The sequence below is a fragment of the Nicotiana tabacum genome, chromosome 20 (assembly GCF_000715075.1).
Source record: "Nicotiana tabacum cultivar K326 chromosome 20, ASM71507v2, whole genome shotgun sequence".
Classification (NCBI taxonomy): Eukaryota; Viridiplantae; Streptophyta; class Magnoliopsida; order Solanales; family Solanaceae; genus Nicotiana; species Nicotiana tabacum.
Window position 1 is genome coordinate 53,947,896 of NC_134099.1, and position 10,757 is coordinate 53,958,652.

Below are 10,757 nucleotides of genomic sequence, written 5' to 3' on the forward strand. Positions count from 1 at the left end.
GTTAAAGATTCAATTAGATAGTGCTTTTTTCGGCTAATACTAAGCTATAGAACGAAGAATAAATTAAGAAGCAATGAATACGGGGTGGCCTCAAGCCAATACCAAGTGATAAGAAGAATGATTGGAGGCAACTAACTTTGAGCCAAGGGGAATAAGCTATTTTTAGAGAAGAAAGGGAGAGAGGATATTATTGTACTTAAACAGGATCATTGGATCCCTCCATACAAGGTGTTGGTGACCCCCTTTTTATAGAAAGGGGGCACCCAAACTTAGCACAAAAATACTTAACATGATAAAAAGGAATGAGATGTGATAGCCCGTTATTTTTACGTCGTAAGAGGGTTGGCGTCGAGCCGCTTGGGTAGATTTGATTGACCCCGGGTGCATTCCTCGGGTAAATCCTACGCTTATCGGGGTCTCAACTGATGTTTATTCTTGGCAGGGCGTCGACAGGTTTCGAGGGAAGCGACCGACCCGAGATCCTATGTTTCCGGGGTCACTCTCCGAAGCGTTATGTCAGGGGGAAATCGGTTCCCCGGTTTTCACCACACACAGATAGTCTCTGCATTTCTTGGAGGGAAGTGATAAGAAACGGTATAGACATATCATTCCCTGATCTCTTGTAGCGACATTATGTCGATGGTGCATCCCTCTTCTGAGAGGTATCGAGGTACTCTGCCTTTCCGCTTCTTCGGGATTTTCGAAACGTCACGAGCCTTGGAGTTATATCATTGCTATCAGTTAATCTTCTATGATCGCATTGATTGCTCCTGTCATTACATTTTTTAGGGCGATAATGGTGCTGTCGGTTGCTCTACCCTCCTTATAAATGGGGCTCCTTGTGGCTGGCTCTTCTACCTAAACTTTCTTTGATACCTATCTCTCCTTCCTTTTCTGCCATCTTGAAGTTCTGCTATTTTGTCGTGTTCGAGGCCCCGGGCTTCAATAATTAATGCCATATGTGCCTTGACTCCTTTCTTGATCTCTTTTTGGTTGGGCGGAGTTGTGCCGCTGTGATGTTGTTGTTGTTCCTGCTACTGCAATCGTTGCCAGCTCAAGGCGATGAGGCGGAGGGACAATTTTTTCCTACCTTGGGGGTATTTTTCGTACTATGCACTGCTGCTCAGGAGGGGGCTCGAATTATACACCGTTGCTCACCCTCCTCCATTGTCTCGATGTGTTATACCCCTTTTGGATTCCTGGGGGTGTGGCGGTTGTTCCTGCTGACTGTTGCCTCCCGGGCCGAGGCAACGTCTCAAGAAGTGGCTTGGTGGGATTGGTTTTGGCGGGCTTCACGATAGCCAGATTTTTCACCCAGCCACTTCTCGTCTCCTTCCCTCACATATCTTCCCTTTGAATATGCCATTCTAAGGAAATGATGTGAGGTCTCTGAGGCCTCGGACTTGGAAGATATTATCTTTAAGGTCATATTCTCGAGGGGATGACGAGAGAGATATCACACAAAAAGTAGGCTAGACCCTTAGGCTTTTGCTGTCAGCATATCTTTGGATTTTTTTTTGCGTGATGATCCCCTTCGCGGGCTTTTGTAATTATATGTAAGGACCCCTCGAGGGTCGTTGTTTATGGATTTCTTATGAATATTAACAAACCTTTTTAGACTTCTGCTTTCCTTACTTTACTTTGTTTCTGTATGCCCGCATGCTTTTTGAGGCTCTTTAAATGCCTTCTTTTATTTGCTGACCGCCGACATCTGACTTGAGTGCGAGCATTCTTTCTGATAGTTCCAGGCTATCGAGGCCCCCAAATTGTTTAGAGATTATGCATTGAATTTTGGGGCCTTCGGGGACGTTATTCTAGACGAAGGTCATCTTTGGGTACCCAGGGGTCCTTGTTGATATCGATGTAGATAACCCTTTTTAGAATGTACAAGATTGACTGAGTTTGTTTGTATTTGGGCGCTTCGTGGAGCTTTCAATTGATAAACTGGCTCCGCGTAGGGTTTCTCGTGTCCCGACCAAAAATATGACCAATAATATTGGGCCGCCAGACCTTTACCGTGAAGGCTTGGGTGGTGTTTTTGTTCTTCATAGCAGCCTTTGAGGGGAGGCTTGACCGAGGGCTGGTGGATTTTTTGGGGTGCCGTCGGCTGCTTCTCGAACGCATTTTCTGGGCAGAGATCTGCCTGCATTAGGATCATCTAGATCGATATCGGGGGATTGTTCCGTATGAGCTTATGTTTAAGAGGAAACTATATTTGTTGGCTGGCTACCTTTGGCGGAGGCCTTTGTGTGCTGATCTTGTGATGGCGAAGGCGTTGTTGGCCTTTCAGGGCTTTATCTTATCGTGATGAAGGCTTCTGGGGTTTACTGTCACACCAACGCTGAGTGCGATGCTGATGGTTGGTTCCTTTGGTAGTTTTTGAATTTGTCGCCATTCTTCTTACACGCGATGTGAGGCTGCTTTTGCTTCCTCTGGGGTCATCGGAATCTGCCTTTAATAATTGCTTTATTTGGGGAAGGCGGAGACTAGGCTCTAGAGAATCGTTCCTCCCAGGTGTTGGTGCCACATCTTCAAAACTTTCGTCAGTTGTTTGAAGGGGTGAATGGATGTCTTTCAGGCGGTACGACCTGCGCTTTGCAGGCTTTATCTATGATGATGGCGAATTCAGCAGCTATTCTTTCCTTTCTACCTCGTGGGCGTTGTTGGTGTGGGATGGTCTTTTGGGAGCACGGACGTGCCCTCCCCTTCCTCCGGGGGTTGTAGTTTTTTAGGCGGGCAATGATGATAGGGAGATGTGTGATGTGTCAGAGCCTTTTATCTAGGCGAGGCTGTTTAACGCCTCCGAGGGGAATACATCGATTGAGCCGAGTGTTCCTGGAGCCCTCGATTTTGGGGTGACGCGCACAAACTATAGGGGTTATTTAGGTAGAACAGGTGGCTTTTTGTAGTATGCGCTCCACCCCATTCTACCCTTAGGGCTAACTCCCCTTTATATCACCTGTAGAAAAAGTGGAGGTTTCGGAGTACATTAAGGGTGACGTCAACTTTGTCAGAGTGACTTGTGGGGAGCTAATGGCCCTAAGCTCAAGCTTTTGAGGGGATGAATATCTCGGACAAGGTGTTTGCCTTTTGAGGTCTAACTCCCTTTGTGGCAGCGCCAAAGTTAAGTCGGGTATGACTAGGAAACTACGAATTTGATCTTTAGAGCCGAGATAATTTGAGGCTCGGGCCGAAGTGACACTAAGCCGAACCAAAGCGGGTCGGGAGATGGTGACTTGTATGAAGGGTGATATCGATGCCCAAGCCGAACTGCAGCGAGCCCTCGGCTGAGAGAAGAGGTTTGAGAGATTTGTTCATCCCAGGTCCCGAGGAGAGGTACTTGAGTAGGTTGGTGCAAAGGGCTCCTTTTTCCCGGAGGAATTGGCTTGAGCCAGGGGAATAACCATGGCGCTTGGTTACTTCTTTTTGAAGTTGCGGAGGGCAATTTTTTATAAGTTGTATCCCGTTTTTAGCGTAGAGTGTAGATTTTGCTGTTTTTTGTCGCTTCGTTTCTGATATATGCGGAATATGCTTGTAGATGGAGAGTGTTCCTTTTTTGTGTATGCAATTTTATAAGAAGGAATTTTGAAGTTTTGTTTCTTCTATACCTTTTTCTTTGTTATTACTTTCGACCGGGCGGGCTAGTTTTGATATTTGGCGAGATCCTCGTCGGTCCAAAACTGATCAAGTAGACCGGGGACTTTTAAGCGCGGTTTTTGATGTGAGCAGGTGTTGGGGCCTCCATGCTTGGTCCGGCTATCTAGGCTTGGTCTCCGAGTCGGGCACCGACTCGAGCATTCTGATTTTTTGAGTTTTTGTGCCCGTGCGGATAAGTAGTATTTCTTTTGATCTCTCGCTTTTAACCATTTACCGCTCCAACTGTTTGTTGGGTCCAGTCTCTGAGTCGCATTATGAAAAAGTTGAACCAGGATCAAATAATACAGAGGCATCTCTATGGCGGACTGAGACAATACCTGTAATCACAATATCTGAAGCAATAGCATCTGGCCTAGCTGGGAGGGCATAGAAACAAGCCTGTCCACCACCTGATTGACCTCCCCCTTTAGGGCGACCCCTAGCTGACTAACCTCCACCCCGAGCTGACTGAGGGGGTGGGGAAGTTACTGGTGCAAAAGTCGAAGGATGATTCCTCTGTTGTAATGAACCTCCCATAAGGTGGGGATAGAACCTCTTGATATGACCCAAATCTCCACACTCGAAGCAACCTCTCTCGGCAAATGGCGGTGGGGACTGAAGGGAGCCCCGAGCACCGAGAAAACCACTAGAAGAACCAGGCATAGATGAGCGCTGAACTGATGGCGCCTGAGTTAAACTCTGAGCTAGAAGGGCACTGAGAGATGAGTGACCCTGAAGTGAACTGTAAGAATCATGGCTAGATGATCCACCACGGTGGCCCGAACTGGCTAGCTGAGCATGTATGAATGGACGGCCTCTGTCGTGCTGAAACTGACCTCCCGAAGTAACACCACCAAAACTACCAGATCCCTGAGGCCTCTTGGCCTCCCTCTGAACTCGCTCCTGGCGGCGAACCGAGCAATGTTAACCACCAAAACTACCAGATCCCTGCTCAATGTTAACCACCTCCTCAAAAGAAGCACCAGACAACCTTTCTCTAGTAATAAGAATCCGTAGCTGATAATCGAGGCCATCCACGAATCTTCTAATCCTCTCCCTCTCTGTAGAAACCAACCAAACAGCATCACGGGCTATCTCAGGATATCTTATCTCATACTGTATCACAGTCATATCATCATGATGCAATAGCTCAAACTGCTTGCGCATCTCCTCTCTATGGTACTGCGGCACATACCTCTCTAGGAAGAGAGCGGAGAACTGCTACCAAGTAAGGGGCGCTGCACAAATAGGCCTACACCTCTCATAAACCTCCCACCAATTAAAGGAAGCTCCAGAAAATTGAAAAGTAGTAAATGAGACCCCAGTAGTCTCCAAATTACCCGTTGTACATAGAATCCTCTAACACTTGTCCAAGAAACCTTAGGCATCATCGCCCTCAGTACCACTGAAAGTCGGAGGCTGAAGTCTACCAAATCTCTCCAACCGATGTTGCTAGTCATCAGGCATAACTGGAACCACAAAATCTTGAGCAGGTGCAACTGGCTAGGTTGGTGGTTCCTCTAGTGTCTGCACTCCCTGAACAACCTGGTTGGGTGTACAGGCGGCGACAGTGTGAGTGCCTCCCCCACCCTGAGAAGTAGTTGTTGTGGTAGAAACATCGACCATATGAGCAAGGCTAGTGCACACGGTCAGGATCTGAGCCAAGGTCTCCTGAAGACCTAGAATAACAATAGGCACAGTCGGTGCCTGAGCTGGTACTGCTGGAGCATCCCCTGCTGGAGCCTGATCATGAACTAGGGCGGCTGGTGGATCTGCAGGTGCTTCCCTAGCTGCGGTACGGGCTATACCCCTCCCCCTACCACAGCCTCGATCGTATCCTCGGCCTCTAGTGGCCCCAACTGGTGCTACTATGGTTGTCTGTCCTGACAGGGAGCACGTGTCCTCACCATCTGTGAGAGAATAGAAATAACAGAATTTTAGTTACCAGAATTAATAGATTCACACGACAGGAATTGAAGAATGTGAAGTTTTTCCTAAAGGTTTTGCAGCCTCCCGAGGATAAGTACAGTCGTCTATGTACCGATCCGTGAGATTCTACTAAACCTTCTTATGACCCGTGAGACATATATAACCTAGGCTTTAATACCAACTTGTCACGACCCCAAACCGACCCGATCATGATGCCGCCTATCGTGAAACCAGGCCAGCCGACACATTTCCAATTTAATCCACATTTCCATTTGAAAGCTTAACTAAAACCATTTTTCAAATAAAATTCGATAATGATATAAAGTCAAAATTAAACAAAGCGAAAAATACAAGCTCGACCTCAGGTGTCACTAAGTCATGAGCGACGCTACAATAGTTCTGAAACAAGACAAGACCAAAACAGTTTGGGAATAATAACAAAGTACTAATAGGAAGATAGAGAAGGAGAAAATAAGAACTGCGATCGCCAGGCAGCTACCTCGCTATCTCCGTGAAGTCCACGACTGGAATAGTCAACAGCCGCTCCCGTGCCGTGAGATACCTGGATCTTCACACAAGGTGCATGGGGTAACGTGAGTATACCAACTCAGTAAGTAACAAGTTCAAAATATGGACTAACAGGTAGTGACGAACCAAACCTCAACATATAATACAATTAAACTATATAGAAAAGTAGACATGCTTGCAATTCAAGTAAAACTCAACAATAAATAAATACAGTCTGAACAGTATGGAGCATAAAGCTCGGGAATTCTCTATGTACCAATGACCAGATAGCATGATTAATGTTCTGTGTACCTCCTCTCACAAGTGCTCAACCACTCGGTACTGTATATGGCCATCCGGCCCAGGGAAGATCTATCCCAAAATATATATACATCACTGACCGCAGTCATCAAGTACCGAGGAAGGCCATTCCAGTCCTAAAGAGAAGATCCATCTCCTGGTATAAATACTTCGGACAATATCCATGTCCATGGAATATCCATCACTCAATATCATCAACTGCACTCATTTGAGGTGTGTTACAGACATCGGAGGGGCTCCTACAACCCAAGCTATATCATAATCATCAACATAACTGCTGCACCGTGCAGCCCGATCTCATATCTATCCCACACAATCAAGCCATCTGCCTCACTCAATCATCACTTTCCAGTCTCACAAACATGGGATCCCAATGTCATGATACTAGCCCGAACACTGATATGATGTGCCAAATAACAATAATCGAGACTGGGACATGATCTAAAATGCATGAGTAGGACTGAGTACAGAATATCAATGAAGCTAATGATATGACAACAAGAAGCGACCTCTCGGGTCTCAATCGTATCAGCGTAAATCCTTAACATGATAATTAGCATGATTTAAAATGCATTAACTTAATCACATAATTATAGCACAGATACCAGGAAAAAAGAGTCACTAGCTGTGCCATGGAATGATCCACGCCACGATTATCACGGTGCACGCCCACACGCCCGTCACTTGGCATTTGCGTCACCTTAATACTAATAATAGAACATATAGTTCGGGGTTTCGAACCCTCAAAACCAAGTTTGGAAGCATTACTTACCTCAAGCCAAGCCAAGCTCTAGCCCACGACGCCCTTGCCTCTTGATTCGGCCTCCAAATGCCTCGAATTTAACCAAAAGTAGTACATATCATTAATACATGCTAAAGGAACAATTCCCAAGCGAAAATAATCAAATTAACTCAAAAATCTCGAAATTGGCAAAACCCGACACCCGGGCCCATGTATTGGAATTCGATAAAAATCACACCACAAGAATCCTTGTCGTCCCACAAGTCTATACATACCAATAACATCAAAATCGGACCTCAAATGGCCCCTCAAATCCCCAATCAAAACTCTCTAATTACAAGCCCTAATTCTCCAATGTTAACCCTTAATTTCCAATAATTTCATGTCTAATCAGTTAGAAATCACCATATAATAGAGTATTGAGTACACAAATCTTATCTCCAAGCATCACGCCTTGAATCCCTCTTTAAATCCTCTCAAAAAGCTCCAATCCCGTCTCACAAATGGTAAAATAAGGCTGAAAATCGCTAAGGGAAACTTATATAGTTTCTCCCAAGGGATTCCGCCCCTGTGGCTCCCTTCTCGTTTCTGCGGACTGCTTCTACGGTCGATAAAGCCGCACATGCAATTTCTCATTAAAGCTCCCAGGTCTGCATCTGCGCCCAGGCACCGCATTTGCGGTCCCGCAGATGCGCTCAACATACCGCACATATGGTTTTTCCTCTGATGGCCAACCTCTGCATCTGCGTCTACTCCACGCACTTGCGACCTCGCACCTGCGGTCCCCAATCCACAGGTGCGGAAATGACAGAAGAAGAAAATCTATAGCACAACTCAAAAACCCAAACTCTCCATCAACCACTCAAATCCAGCCCGAGGCCCTCAGGACCTCAACAAAACATGCCAACAAATTACATATCACCATTAAAACTTGTTCTAACCTTTGGAACACTCAAACAACATCAAAAAATCAAAACACCCTGGGATTCGAGCCTAAGGATTCCAAAACGTCCGAATTCGGTAACCGATCCAAAAACCTATCAAACCTTATACGAATAACCTGAAATTATGCACACGCGTCCCAAATGACACAACAGACCTACTCCAATTTTCTGAATTTCATTCTGACTCCAATATCAAAATTTCCACTGTCGACCGAAAAACGTCGAAATTCCAATTTGGTCAATTCAAGCCTAAATGTACCATGGACCTCCAAACCTCATTTCGAACACGCGCCTAACTCTAAAATAACCTAACGCGGCTATCCGAACCATAAAAATTTACATCTCAGACCCTTTTACACATAACTCAATATATGGTTGACCTTTTCAACTTAAGCTTACTCAGAAGAGACTATGTCTCTCATTTCTCTATAAAACCACTCCGAACCTAAATCAACCAATGTGATACAATGAAATATAGCTGAACAACACATAAAAAGGCAGAAATGGGGAAATAGAGCGGTAACTCATGAAACGACCGGTCGGGTCATTACATCAATAGCCTTGACGAAAGCAACATCCATCTTTATTTTATAAGGTACATATATAGTAAATTCCACTTTAAAAGAAGGCAAGCACCAACGAATCTTTGAACCTTCACATAATAAAGACTAAACTTCTCTAAGTAACTCAGAGCACATTAAATTTATATAAACTAATATACATTTAATTAATCTGATATTCATCTAGTTCAACTAAGAAGGATGATGGAACTTTAAATTGAGAAAGCTAAACGTGCAGCTTCTATACATGGAAAATCTGCTTGAAGAAGAAGAATACAATTGTAAATTTAGGAATAATATATATGTAGACTCAAATTTTAAGCGCGGTGTCAATGAGTCTATGATGTATAGGAAGAACTAGTCCCTTTATGTATGCCAATTATAGAAGATTGACATACTGAATCAAATATGAAACTGTTTAATTAATTTCTCTGCTTTAATGTTTCAAGTCATGTGTGAACTAGGGGAAAACAATTAAGGTAAAAAATAAAGTTTTCTAATACATGCAGATGCTCCAATTCTTGAGGTAGTGGCCATCACACACATGGAGATATGTAGATAAATTTAAGTAACCTTAGCAAATTGTGCATTTCGCTATTTGAGAGCATCACCTTTATTAAGATGCCAGTGAAAAATATTATTAGTTCAATATACTATGTAAATTTGTATTAAAAATAATTAATTTGTTTTATTAATAGGAAAAAAACATTGTTTAAATTATAGAGTGATCAAATGTTGGGAAGAATTTACTTAAAAGTTTGAAACATATAGAGTGAACTCAAATTAGGGATCTAACCACTAGCAATGGATTCAATAAAACTTATTGCTTTGGGTTTGAATCATGAGTGTGTGTATATACATATAAATGAAGTAAAGATAGCCTACAATAATAGATTCAAACTGCTCCAAATCTAGTAACTTTGAATTTCAAATTCATTTCTGTACAGAAATAGGAATTGTATCAGGATTAAGTGATAAAGAGTTCAATTTAAGGAAGACAAATATTATTTTAGAGTCCAAAAAAGGACTACAACTTCATCTCGAACATAAAATGGTACACAATATGTATTGTTAAATTAAAAAGTGACAACAGGCTAAAAGAAAACAAGTACATATTTACTCGATAATGGCAATGGATATTAAAGAACAAAAACACATAATGTATTAATTGATTATGAGTTTCCAATAGTAGTAGTATTCCCAAATGATAATGCTGAAAGCCAATCCTTTCATGTTAATACTGAAAAGTTATTTTAGAGAGCATATATATGATACTAACACAATAGCATAAAAATAAACTTACATGTACAAAATATTTTGTATAATCTATTGATGAACACTCTAAGGCATGTCACGACCCGGATTTTCCACCCTCGGCAGTCGTGATGGCGCCTACTAATATGAGCTAGGCAAGCCGACTATTTGGACAAAATACCTTTTTACCAGTTTATATTCCTTAACAATTATAAAGCAATAACCTGTAGACAGCGGAAATTACAATAAGCGGAAGAAAGCAATAAATTATCTGAGTATGTATCTAATACAACTGTTTGAGCATCGACTACTCAGAACTGGTGTCACAATTTCACATACGATCTTGTTTAACGTGAAAATGGTAACAACAATTAAATTTGTAAATGGAATTCTAAAAATACGTGATCAATTACTGAGATAGTTTTTGGGCAGTTGATGCTTGAAATGCTAAGTGCGAAGATAAGACATGAGCTAAGGCAAAGTAGTAAGCAAACCGAAGGGGCCTGTTACCCGAGCGTGAAGCAGATCGATGGGGGCCTCAGAGCCGAGCCTCGAGCCGGGATCGAGCTATCGGGGACAGTCGGGGAAGGGATAACAAGCAAAAATATGATTTAGTAAGGCTCTTTATAGCTATTGCACAGCTAGATGGGCGTAGAACAAGTAAGAAAATAATGAACGTGAGGTGGCCTCGGGCCAATGGGAACAAATGGCTTAGGAGAAAGGGGAGAGAGAGAGAGAGAGAGAGAGAGATTATTGCACTTGTGGAGATATGGAGCAACAACAGTCATTTACAAGGTGGAGAGAGCCCCCTTTATATAGAGGGGGAGACTCGGCTACAAGTATGTGGGGTTTAGCTACAAAGTA